The sequence below is a fragment of the Sceloporus undulatus genome, chromosome 1 (genome assembly GCF_019175285.1).
Source record: "Sceloporus undulatus isolate JIND9_A2432 ecotype Alabama chromosome 1, SceUnd_v1.1, whole genome shotgun sequence".
NCBI lineage: Eukaryota > Metazoa > Chordata > Lepidosauria > Squamata > Phrynosomatidae > Sceloporus > Sceloporus undulatus.
Genome location: NC_056522.1, coordinates 21,697,385 through 21,711,534, shown reverse-complemented (window position 1 = coordinate 21,711,534; position 14,150 = coordinate 21,697,385). Strand labels below are relative to the sequence as shown.

The 14,150-nt window shown below is 40.9% G+C and overlaps 1 protein-coding gene across 1 annotated transcript in view; it reads right to left on the bottom strand.

The window, feature by feature from the left end:
• The window catches only part of ARHGEF33 (Rho guanine nucleotide exchange factor 33), a 57,350-nt gene that overhangs the window by 22,162 nt on the left and 21,038 nt on the right, over window positions 1-14,150 (bottom strand). The gene's annotated exons all lie outside the window — the stretch shown is intronic.

Below are 14,150 nucleotides of genomic sequence, written 5' to 3'. Positions count from 1 at the left end.
TTTTTACCAGCACCGCGGAATGCTGTCGTCGCCGCCGGCGTTCCAAATGTGTGCCAATGGTGTTCCCAATGGTTAGGGAGCATTTCTGGGAACGAGTTTCAAAATCAGTCCCAAATGGACTCCCTAAACACTGGAACACAGTTGGAACGCCCAGTGGCGACGCGGCGTTCGCTGTGCGGTAAACTAGCATCTGGGCCCTCATCACGTTCTGGCTCGCGCCCTGAGACGCATTGTGGGACCTTACTAGTGCGTAATCTCCGTTGTATTAGTGGACTTCGTATGTAATGGAATTTCTCTTCGGCATGCTCACATGTCCCAAATCTGCCAGATCATCCCCAATTAGTTCACATTTAGGGGTGCAAAGGGAAAAGAAGGTGTGTTTGCCAAGAGAATTCATCTGTTGTGTATTGTATAGCTACATCCTATGTAAAAAAAAATGGCTACTTTCCTTATCCCTTCATTTTCTACTGCTTCTATTTAGTTCTTAATAAACTCTATGCCTTTTATCACAGATTACATCCTCATTAAGTGTACGGCTGCAATCATACTGTAGAAAAATCAGTTCACACTACTTTAATTGCCATGGCTCAGTGTATAGAATTCTGGGAATTGTAGTTTGTTATGGTACCAAAGCTTGCGGACAAAGAAAGCATAATGTCTACAAAACTATAATCCCAGAATCATACCATTGAGCCATGGGCAGTTAAAGTGGTGTCAACTGGATTATTTTTGCGGGCAGATGCAGCCTAAGTCAGCAGGTTGTGGTGTGGCTGGAACACTCATTCCTATGTACTTGAACTGATTCACCATTGCTAGCAATGATAGCTGTACATGGGTCCTCTGTAACCACAAATTCTTATACACGATTCAAGTATCCACACCTTGAAAATAGTCAAAAACTATATAAACTACCAAAAATCACTTGACTACAAGGGAGACCATTTAATATGCATTGTATTTAATGGGACTTAGCATCCATGGATTTTGGTACCTTGGGGGATCCTGGACCAAACCCCAGGGGATACCAAGGGCCTACTGTATATTAAGACCTATGTGTGTTGACGGTTCTGTGAAATTTATTTTTTGTTTTCTCCTGCAGTTTTTCCCCAGCTCTGGCATATTGGTCCAGCAGCACATAGACTTACCATGCTCTCAGGAAAGGGCTGAGCTGGCCCCGGCAAGGCATCCTGGGAGACTTATTTCTCAAGCTGACTAATGATGAGGTATGCATGTTGATATATTATGAAGCATACATTTATGTTTACATACTTTTATTTCTTTTCCGGAGGAGCACAGATGTTCATTGAAATAGGTTAGGTCCAAGCTTAGTAAACTTAAAGGAATCCTACTGACTTAGCCGATTTCAGTCTAAAATCTCCGCTCGACTAACCACCTGGCCCAATTCAGGAAGGACTTAAAAACCTTCCTGTTTCCAACAGGCATTCCCCGATTAAAAATCCTGTGGGCCTCCCTCCCTCGTGGCCAAGAGGTGGGCTAAGGGGCTTTAATTCTGTAGTTTTATTGAGTTGTTCTTATGATGGTATGGTAAGCCGGTGTGTTGTACTCTGGTTTGTATCTTTTATATGGTTTATGGCACCATTGTTTTAACCATGTTGTAAGCCGCCCTGATCTTGGGAAGGAGCGGGAATTAAAAAAATTTTGATTATTATTATTAATAATAAATTTTGATCTGAAAGGAGGTTACAGTGGATTTCTCTCGCTTTCTTTTTGGACGTCTCAACAAAATTGGATGGCCATCTCACTTTAGTGTGTGATTCTCCATGGGAAAGAGGTTGGACTAGCTGACCCTGTGGTCCCTTCCAACTGTGTGATTTACTCCAAGGATGGCAAGTTGGATCCATCAATTTGTCGAAGCATATACACTGGGTATTTTTGAAGAAAGTATATTTTAGATACCTGAAGGGAAGTTTAGAAGGAATGTTTAAAGTGTGGTTGAAAAAATTGCTCTGTTTGACTGCACATGTATTAAAAACGTTTGTTTCCTTTTTTTTTTTTCATTAGCATTTTAGCAGAAGGAATTCTGTGATTCAAAGAAACAATGGGCCCTCTCTCCAACATATGTTGCGTTTAAATAGCTAGGATGAAGATGGGCAAAATTCAATTGAAATATCCCATCTTTATGATGACGTTTTACGGCTCTTGGAGCATAAAAATATCCACACATATTTCCGGTTTGCCTGCTTTATTGGCAGACTGATAAGCAATGTTGTTAAGTGAGATAGTAAAATCTGAGTACACATCACATAAGAAAGATAATAACATGAGTTATAGGAAAAATCCAACTCACTCTGCCTGCAGCTTCCCTGACAAAATGGGATTGTAGTGTCCCTAACTTTTACCCAAAGCTTTTTCTCAAGATGGCTTACCAAATAAAAATAAGAACAATTAAAAACAAGATAGATTAAAACAATAATATAATATTAAAATGGCATCAAGTTGTCTACAGAATTCTGAGTTGAAATGTCTCTCTCTTGGCTAAATTGCCACTCCTTACCAAATAGAGTCAAGTAAGTCATTCAAATACATTGGGATTCTCAAGGACACTTTTAACTGCTTTTTCAGAATAATTTTTTGGACATTACGTGGCTTACTGAGAGACCTGCCAGAGTGCATTTCGCTGATTCATGTAAGTGATTTTAAGAGGTGAAGTTTCGATTTGTAAAGTGTTTTGTTCCTGACACGGATAGTAATTTCAATCGGAGTAGATGTTTTCCGGTTGGTTCTGTTACCAGATCCAGATGGTTGCTTCTTCTCATTAAGAAGAGTTGAACGTTTTCTTTCTTTGTCGTTTCATTTCAGGGTCACAGCTGTAGGGGCCATAATATAATAAGGATTAATCATATTTCTTTTTTAGCCGGAAGAAGAGAAGGTTAAGAAGGTGTAGATAAGCCTGTTTTAATATCTGGAAGCTATTTTCATATTGAGGATAAGACAAATCGTGTTTTCTGCTGCCCAGAGAAAGAAACGGATCGATGATGCAAGCTACAGGAAAAGAGATTCCCAACATTAGGAGACTTTCCTGACGTAAAGAGTTGTTGCGAAGTGGTACACGAAATCCTTGGAGAGTAGTGGAATCGTCCTTCTTTGGAGTTTTAAAACGAAGGCTGGATGGCCATATGTTTAGCAGTGTTTTTGTTTTGTGTGTCCCTGCATGGCAGGGTTGGACAGATGAGCCTTGAAGTTGAACACCATGATTTACCGCACTGGTGACACAACCTTAGTGACGCCACTGCACAAAGGGACACAACCTTGAAAACAATTCTAATGACATAGAACGCTAGGCTTTTGTATACTGGTTTCATTTCATTGCTAATTCCTTTCAAAAATGCAGAATAAAAAAAATTGTTACAAATACAGACATGTTATTTGGTTGTTTTATCTTATTTAGTAGTCTTCCTTTTCAATAAAGTGCCGAACTGCACTATATATTAATGCAATTACATTATATGCTTAATTATATATTTACTTCTAATTTACATCATATGCATTAATATATAATTTAATTAGAGGCCTATTTTAGTATATTAAAATTTGATCGTAAGACCAGCTTCTAATAAAACGTATTGTGTGCTGAAACCAATCATTTTGGTCACACAATACAGTTCTTCCCTCGGTTTTTACTATAGTAATCTAAATCATGTTTTTTCCCTTTTGAATTATCACCAACGATTGAGATGAAATAAGTCTGACCTCTAATAATTCTTCGTTCATAGATCGTCAGCGGAGTCCTGAATACCTTCTTATTTCAGTGAAGTATACATTGGATCTGGCAAGTTGGGTTTTAAATCAGGTGACCACTGCCTGTTTCGAGTAGGATGGACAACAAATCACTGTGACCCTTAAAATGTGGACTTTTAAACTGCCACCAGCATCCTTTGAGCAAGGGTAATGAGAGTTGAGTCAAAGAACACCTCCTCTTATAAATGTAGATGCTGAGAAACAGTATGTCCAGATTATAGGTAATCATAAAAACTTTTAAAAAGCAAATGACCGAAATTATTCATGAGGTGAGGGGTCTGCAAACCTTTTGCATATTTGATTTGGGAGGCAGTTTCCCAGACAACTTGAATGGAACTACATATACACAGTTATTACCTTGTACAGTTACACTATGGTCATCTAGTCTAGTTTTTTGTTAACTCTGATTGGGTAACATTATCGGGGTTTTCAGACAATTTCTTTTCTAGACTGATAACCTTTGTGGTTCCCCATCTCAGTAGAACCAGGGATCACCTACTTATTTTCAATAGGGGAAACGGGATTGTTCAGAGGGATAGGGTGATAGGCATGGGATTTGAGCCCAGGAGTAATTAAGACAAATTAATAATAAAATTTATTTTAGCCGCCCCTCTGCCAATGCAATCGGGTGGCTTTACAACTTAAAATAGAGATCTATCATTGCTGGGAGGGGATCATTCTTTGGGGCAGCCCGTTGTGTCCCTTGCGGAACGAATGTCAACTGGGCAAATGTAAAAAAATTGGTCTAATCAGAACAAGTGTGTTATATCTGAATATTGCCTTCATACCCGACAGTTGTTCCCTTTGGCAAATTCACACCTTTGTTGTCCCACTTTTTCATATGCTTTTAACATGTTCCTGGTTTGGTCTTTCCGCCTTCTTTCCGGGGGCGAAATAAAGGGGGGGGAGGTTTGTTGTCTGAAAATAAGGGGACAGTTTTCACCATGTTTTTTTAGGCTTTCTCGCTATGTTGAGAATCACTCCAGAGGAAAATGGAGACTGTTTTTATCTAGACATTCGCAAAATGGCAACAGAAAGTGGGGAAGTACAAATTCTTCCTGTTGACATTTTGAGAGAGTGGCTGCAGAGAAAACTGGGTAGTTTGGGGTCGTAGAAAGGATTCTAAAGATGCTTGTGGGGAGAGGGGTGGGGAGGGGATAGTTTTTGCAGGCTTTAATATGTTTGGGTAGGGAGATTAAAACTTATTTAAGGGCAAAGTATGTACAAAAGTTGTCCCACCAAGTGGGCTTTGGGGGAGATGGTTTGAAGCTTCAGGGGCCACTGTGGGCCTTTGAATATACTTTTGTTGTCACGCACAACAGTACTGTCATGGTGGTAAATTAGCTTGCATCTATCTAGTTGTTTCTAAAAAAGCCCATTAACAGAGCCTAGTGCAAAATAATACAGGGTGCCTCGGGTTTATCGAAAATTAATTCGTTCCGCCTCGCTTTCGTAACCCGAAAAGCTTGCAAGCGAAATGCAATAGGCGCTAGGGGGAAAAGCCGCGATTGCGTGCGAAAAAGCGCGTAAAAATCAAAAATTTTCTTCGTAACCCAATAACCTTAGTAGACCCGGAAGCATTAGTCCTGGGGATTTTTCGTATCCGGCGGAAATTTCGCGTAGTGGTATTTCGGATCCTGGGGTACCACTGGTACATTAGATTAAAGATTCGAGCCAAAGAAGTGTTTTTACATTACATTGCTTGTATTAATTTCTGCAATTAAAAAAAAACCTATACAGGGGTACCCCGGGATACGAATGCCGCTAGAAATTTCCGGGTTAACGAAAAAATCCATTCGAAAAAAACTGTTTCGGCGTACGAAAGTTTTTTCGGTTTAACGAAAAATGTTTGGTGCTTTCGGCGTATTTCACATGAATCGGCGGCTTTTCTCCAATTACGCCTATGGGTTTTCGGGCTTGCGAAGGCTTTTCGGGTTACGAAAGCGGCGGCGAGGAACGAATAATTTCGTAACCCGAGGTACCAATGTATTTGGTTAACTGAACTTCAGGTTTGTGGTAATAGAATAATAAAATATTTGTGTAGATTGCACTTTTCCTCCTACTCAAGGATCTGTACAAAATTAAATGTATATAGCTAAAAATGTACATCTAAATGTTAAAAATATATTAAACTGTCCTATAATTAAAATCAGTTATGAACAGACCAGTAAAAAAAGACAAAACTTAAACATAAAAAGTGTTTCCCCCTTGAGAAGTCAGCCCTCAAGGTCTACCAAGCAAAAGATATACAAGCGTGTCGATGAAAGGATTGCAAGGGAAGGGGCCCATCCAATCTCTCTAGGGAGGAGTTTTCCGACTTGGGACCAGCCACAATAAGGCCTTTCTATACCCCTCACAGATTATACCTGGAAGAGTAAGTTGAACAGAGAAAAGGGCTGTAATAGGGAGATATGTCCTTAACAACTGGACAGCCACATAGGGTTTTGTGGAGCATAACCATAGTTTGATTGGGGGTGCTTGGAAACTGTAAAATCACAGAGAAATAGGTTCTTTAATTATCTGTTGCCCTCCCGTCATGTATGCCTGAATTGAGTGTCCAGTTTAAAAATCCTGAAAATAGGTACTATTTTTTAACATGCTAATATTTAGAAGAGGCAGGATCAACATGTAACATTTCATAAATGACTTGACATTAAACAGCAATATAGAAATAAAAACCCTATAATGGACAATTTTGATAAAAGTTTAAATCAATTCAGGGCCCAGCGTGTATTCACTGAAGAACCCAGGGAACCATTTGTACAAAAAAAGTCAGATGATTGTTGTTCTACAAAACGGGGCACTCCGGATTCCAGAAAGAGTGTTTATTCAGCCTAACTACATGTGAGGGATTGGGGAAAAAACTGGAAAAAATAAGGGACAAAATAGTATTTTCAGTTTTGTTTGGAAAGATTTTGGGGGGATGGATGATGGAAAATGTTCATGAAAAAATGTGAATAAAAGATTTAATGCAAATATTTAAATATTATATACACCAAATTATTTTAAACATGTAAAGCAGACTTCCAGTACTGTAATGAGTTAATAGAATCCCTGGTCTTGGTTCCCTTTCTCATTAAGGTTATTAAATTAATTATGGCATTCCTGAATTATGGGTATCAAATGGACCCATAAATAATTTATATGTGTTTACTAATGTTTGATGTATTGGGTTTTTCTTTTTGGCCTGCTCCATGAAACTAGCAAAACTGGAGAGGTCTGTATATTTAGGTGTTTTCTCTAATAGTTCAGGACCTGTACAGGTAACCATCCCAAATCTGAAATCGGAAAATCCAAAACACTCCAATCCAAAAGGGTTGATATGGATCACTTAGAGAGTGACACTAAGCTACCTTCTGATGGTTTCAGTGGAGCACAAACATAATTTCATGCACAAATTAGTAAAAATGGTTGTAGAAAATTACTTTCAGCGACAATGTAGAGTATATACAAACATAAATGATTATATTTAGAGTCTCGTGTCCCATCTCCAAGATATCTCATCTGTTAGCATGCAAATATTCAATCAAACAAAACACGTCTGGTCCCAAGTATTAAGTCCAAAAGTATAAGAAATACTCAATCTGATGAGCTCCTATAGTAGCAAAATAATATTATTATTAATAATAATAACTTTCTTCACAAAGTTCAAATGTTTAATCAATTCGGAATAAACGGGCACGATTAATTAGCGAAGCAGACATTTTATGCAAATTTTACTGTGTGGGTATGTTATATATGTTGTATATTATATCTATAAATTAAATTTGAAAAATAGCAAATGACATTATTATGTAGGTGTGTGGGGTTAAATGCTGTATGCAGCCAGTCACGCGAAAACCACAGGTTGCGTTCAGACCAGCAAAGGGCCCAAGCTCGACTCAGGCTTGCAATTTTCTGAGGCCTAAAATGAGTACCCAGACTGGTGGGGGCAATTAGCTTACTTGGCTAATTAGCTTACTTGCTGTTCACCGCTATGATCTTTGGAAGAGCGTATATAAATAAACAAATTATATATATAGATATTAATATAATATATATATATATAATATATATAATAATCCCGCCCTTCTGGATATTTAGAATTTTTTCCTGTAGGGAAAAACGGGGGGGTAAGCTCCAAAATTGTCATGTCTCTAAGACTGACTTTGAGATTCCTGGGAGTTAAATGTAAAAAAGGGTTGTTCATCCACTGAACCCAGGCCTTTTAAACAAGATTAAATATTGCATTATTTTAAATAGGTTGTGGCCGTTTCATTTTTTTTAACCGAATGGAGTAGGGATTAAGTAACGCAAAAAGCTGTCTTTCTTTTACCTTAGAATATCTGAAGTACAACAGAACAGGAACACCCATGACTACCTTCTCCTGTTTGCGTTCAGCCTGCGTTTTTCATTCAATCGGACAATACAAGCCTCGTTTCCAGTGCAATGAAGATCTCCTGATACAGAAACGGAAAGAAACTGAAGAAAGTAAGTCTATTGCTGCAAGGACAGCTCCTCCTCATGCGCAATTTAAAAGAGTCTCTTCATGGGAATGGTGCAACACAAATCTTCCCCTCACCTTCACAACAACCTGTGAGTTTATGCTACAAAGAAATTAATGACGGTTTACAGTGGTTGAATAGGAACTAAAACTAAGTTTCCCCAAATAACACTGCTGATTGTGATGGTTTCTGTTGGTGGGTTGGAGACAATCTGAGAGCAGGAAATAGTTATCTGTTTTACATGATGAGAAGTGTCCACAGAAAATTGTGCCCATCGATGGCACCAACAATATGGGGTGCGATCAGGATCCCCGTTTTTTTATTGATTCCAGATGTACCCTTTTCAGGTGTTTGTTATGTTTTGTTATTTAGAGCCTGGTCCTGTTTCAGATAGGACAAGACTATTTTAATAAAATATGGGCAAGACAAGGTATGTTACATGATTTGTAATTGGTTTGACTGGCGAACCCAAAGGTGCTCATAAGGCTCTTTTCATCCTGAAAAGGTGGACAGTGGGTCCCACAAGGCTCGTCTGGGCCCATGTTATTCAACATCTGTATAATGACTTGGATATGGAAAAAAGGGGCAAAGGGGTGAGCGCCCATCACATCATAGTAGTCCAGCTGCTGCCCCAGAGTTTAAAGTGTGTAAAACGTAAGTTGATAAATAGGTGACCGACTTTCGGGGAAGGTAACAGCGTTCGGTGCGTAAAGCTGGGCCAACGATCATGGAGTTGTTTCAGAAATGCTGGTTGTAGCTTGAATGGAGGTGAGCACTGCCCCCACCCATTGGACATGACTAACAATCTTTCAAGAGAAATGTAAGGTAACCTTTTTTTTTTTTAACATTCAGTTTTGCAATTCACTAAATGAGGAGGGTTATTTATACTCCAGAGACAGAGAGAAAATTGCAAAAATTACTTAACAGATTAAAGAGCTAGGCCAAACTAACAAAATGTAATCTCAACAGTGGAAATGTAAAACACTTGGGCGTAAAAAAAAACAAGCCCGCCCTCAGTCACATCTTGAGGGAGAGAGATGCAGCTAGCTCCACCAGGCCTGCCTGGAGAAGATTAACCTTCCATTAAACCCAATCCTCCCTCCAGTCCATTGCCTTGGTCCAGGCTCGGAGGTGAAGAAATCTGCTGACCTCAGCACCTTCCCCCAACCACTCTCTTCCTTTTGTGTGTGTCTTTTAGATTGACCTAAGGGCAGGGAACCGGCGAGTAAAAGATTGTATGTACAGCGCTGGGTACATTTACGCACGTTATAAATAAGGGTAATAATAAATAATGGATAAAAATGGAATGTATAAATTAGGATGGGTCACACATGTCTTGATGGGTACACGCAAAATGATCTATGGTTTTTTAGGGGACCACAGCGAACATAAGCCAGCAATGTGATGCGCAACTAAGAAGACAATGCAATGCCCCTTATGGCCTCTCTTCCGCTTATGAATGCTATGCACTATATTCCATTGACGTACTTTAGTGTTCCTCTGGTCCTCCCAGACACAATGTAGTGATGGGGCCATTGGAGACAATCCCGTCTTCTCTGACCCATCTGATAAAGTTAGGGTGTGGCAGAGGGCGCGCCTCATCAAACTTTTTGTCAATCCTAATTGGAAGTTTGTTAGGGCTGAAATGGATAGAATTATTCTTAGCTGTCTCAGTTTGCTCTAGTTCAGATTTGTTCCAGATAAATATATAAGAATAATAATATAATAATAATTATATAGAATAATAATAGTTATTTTATACCGCTATTCCAGTGATACAGCGGGGTACATCAAAGAGTAAAACAATCAACAGAACATGGACAATAATACAAAGTTAACAATTAAGAACAGTAAAAATAAACAACACCCTATACAAGTGCTGTGTAGATGAAGTGCAAAAACATTGCCAGGGGAAAGGAATGACCACAAGGCTCACGGGAGGAAAGCCTGGGGAACAAAAAGTCTTCAAAGTTTCGTTTGAGAGCATCGAGGGAGGTGGAAGTACGAGCTCATGGGAGGATTCCAGAGCTGAGGGGCTAAATAGAATAAAGCCCTCTGAGTGATAGTAGCGAGCGTCTGGAACTCTTTTAAAAGATGTCTTTCACCCGACCTTAGAGTCGGGCGGATTGGGTTGGGAGAGCGGTCCCTCAATACCACCTGGACAGCCATTTGGGCTTTAGAGGGAAACCAACACCTTGTATGGTCTGGAAGCAATAGAGGCAGCATGGAGATCTTTTAGGACGGTGTTAATGGGCGACCCTGGAACAATCCAGTAACCAGCCGAGCGCCATATTCGCACTAATTTAAGCTTCCGGGTTTGGTACAAGGGGTGCCCCAGTAAGCGCATTACAGAAATCTATCGAGAGGTTACCAGAAAGCATGTACAACGGTTGCAAGATCCCCAACGGCCAGGAAGGGTCGGAAGTTGGCATAGTCAGCCGAAGCTGAGAAGCAGGTGCTCTGACGTCGCATCCAAGTGACAGTAAGGTTAAGCGAGAGTCCAGAAGCAGCCCCAAACTGCGAACAGTGTCCTTCCAGGGGAGCGTGACCCCCATGTAGGACAGGTGAAACAATTTCCTTACCTGGGGCCAGGGAACCAATCACCAGTAATTCCTTTCTCTGGAAGTCAGGCTGAGTTGTTTCCTCTAAGCCCATTACGACTCCAGCAAGCATTAAGAGGAGAGATGCCATCCTAGTTACTAGCATCAGGCGGAGAAACAGAGAAAACTATTGGGTGTCATCAGTGTACGGATTAACACCGCGCCGTGGTCTGCAGGATGATCTTTCCAACGGCTTCATGTAAATGTTAAATAGATGGGGATAAAATCGCTCCTAGGACACCAGATGTCAGGGCACATGCCTATCGGAGTACAGTCCCCAGCTCCACCATCTGGAATCTGCCGAGAGGTAGAAATAAACGGAACCAATGCAAAGCAAGCCCCGATACCCAACGCCTCAGCGACTCAGAAGTATACAGTCGATGGTAAAGGCCGCTGAGATGCCAAAGCACTAACAGGACAGACGCATTCGCTCTGGCCAACCCAGACGAGATCACTAACGAAGGTGAACAGAGCAGGCTCAACTCATACCCGCCTGGAACCGGTTTTGAAATGGGTCCAGTAATCATCTCATCCAAGATCCCTTGAAGCTGAAAGGCACTGCCCTCTCGATCACCTTCCTAAAAATGGCAGCACGAGCATGGCGATAATTGTCCGAATTTAAGGGTCAAAGGGAGGGGCTTTTTAACAAAGGGGTTTAACAATGGCGTCTTCAAAGTGGATGGAAATGCCCACCTGAAGGATGAAGTGATAAGATGGTGAACATATTGTCACAACCGTTCCCCCTTGAGCGTCAGCCATGAAGACAGGGATCGAGAAGCAAGTCGTCGTCTACACTTCGAAGAATCTTGTCCAAATCCTCAGTACAAAACAGACCAAGTGATCAGTTTAACTAAGTCCACGGAGGCTCTGGACACCTCTACTCTAGATGCGGAACTAATAAGGAGTTCAGATCAACCTTTATCGGAGAGATGTTACCCGAAAAGTATGTAAATCGTCGCAGGCAAGACGTTTCGATGGTTCCAAAATAGGTCAGGGAGGAGGGAGTTGAGGTAAGCGTCCATCACTACCCTGAACAGCTCTGCCGACGCGACTCGGCGGACGCGATACAACCAGAAAAGAACGAATCGTCGCGTGATTTATCGCCACTTCGTAGTCCTTCAAAGAGAGTCCAGGTGTGGCTTGTCGGCTAAGCTTATGTCGCCGGCGTTTGGCGCTCTAGCGTCGCAAAACCCGCTTCCTGGCCCGAAGATCTTCCAGAGACCAGGCGTTTTTGGAAGCAGGTCTGAGAGGATGCTAGGAGCGATACTGTATATAGCCTGGAGAGATTCAATAATCCCAGATGTTAGTCAGCATACAGATCGCCATCAGTTCAACATAAAAACCCCTCTAGGGCGTCTTGGAACCTTTTGGTTCCATCAGCCTTTGAGGGTGGACCATCGAATAGGGCCGCCACCCCCGGGAGGGATCCGGGTAGAACCTTGATATATCATCGACCGGGAAATGCTAACAGAGACTCTCAACACAAGTCTTTTACGTGTGGCTAAGCCTGTGTGTTGTACTAACGCATAGTTAACAGATGAGAAAATACAGAATGCTACCTAGGGATTTTTGACATGTTTTTTTTTAGGGAAAAGTTAATTGCAGGTTTTTTGGCAAGCTTTAGCTATGATTTGCCTTTTAAAATTGTTCAGTGGCGCCCCGTCGCTACCTGTCAGCTAGGGTTGCCAGCTATCAGGGCATTCTCCTTAGTCGGCAGTTTTCATGTGATCTCCAGTGGAGAGAGGGTGCAAATTCTCCAACTTTTGTGGCTGAGCGCCAGCCAAAGGAAAGGGCTGTGTGCAAATTTTAGCTCAGTTAGTAGCATCACTTGTTCACATTTGCAAAGATTAATGGATTTTTTGCTGCAGTTGTAAAGACTCTCTGGGTTGTCTTTGTTTTGACTTGAACTGCTTCTTCCCTCCCACCAATGAAATGCCAGTGTTCACTTGGCTCTTCTGCTAGAAGCAAGTAGGGTATACTGAATATTCGTTGTCCATCTGCTACAAATTGAGAGGAATAATCTCCTCGTTCAATACTGCTCGTGAAAAAGACTCTGTACATACAATTTCTGTCTTAATTTCCAGACAGGATAATATATTCTCCCCTCCCTTTCTATATATATTTCTCTCTTTCTGTATATATTTCTGTATTATCTCTCTCTTTCTGTATATATTTTGGAGTGAACAAGGTGTGTGAGCTATGGTGAGTGTGGGTTTAATGCACCACTCTTAATGAAATCACTGGGTCCCGGTGTAATTACAAGAAAACAGATGGTATAATGTGTAGTTGATTTGATTTGGGTATACAGCATGTCGTCTTGAATGAGAATACTTCACTTTTTTGAATTTCAAACATAGATTCACAGCGGGCAGAGTTAAATATGTTAATTTAGTCACAATTTGGCTCAACACATTGTGAGGCATTTTTTAGACTTGTGTGAAATTGTAGAATAGCTGTCATGGTGAACATCCATGAATAGATTCTCTGTCATATTAAAATCATGTGGCGAATAGCATACTGCTATTGTTAAAAGTTGATCTGCCTGATTATTTAACTAAATGTTACTGCATTACATCTACTTTTGACTAGGTCTTTACTCTTATAAAATTATAATAAAGGTTTAGCGTCCTGTGCCAGCACAGGCCAAGAAGCATCTCCACATTAAGTGCAACTTCATCCGTGACAGTGGGAATCACTCTGAAGAGGCATGCACTGTTCCATCAGCACCGGTTCTGGAAGTACGCTATGGGAGTACAATATTGTCATAGACGACAGCTGAATATTCAACATAGCAGATTATTATGATTTTAAAACAATGGCTACAAATCCTGTTGGCTTGCTCCCAACTAGAGTAGACCCTGGCTGACCAGACATTTGGCAGCTTCACAGGTGTTTTGGGGTGGGTTTTAACACAGCTGCCTGCAAAAGGTCTCCCGAAAACTCCAGCCATGGGGGGAAAAGGCGGGTTTTTTCACCCCAAATAGAAGCAAAACTTTTTCTGTCCTATTTGGAGGGGAAGCGGCCAATTGGGGGCCATGGTGTGGTGGTTGCGTGCACCCAATCTTTCTCTTTTTCAGTCATCTGTTTGGTCCCTTTATCTGTAGAATCAAGTATTAGAAGATCTTGTAGCATATCATAGATTGAAGGAATTTGGAAGAAAGATTTGGGAGCATGACTTTTGGAGACTTAAGTCTACTTCCTCAGAATGTATTTTGGATCCAATGCATCTGACGAAATAGACTGAAGTCTAGACATGTCATGCTGCCACTGCTGTTGCTATTTTTAGTCGCAAAGTGCTACAAGATCT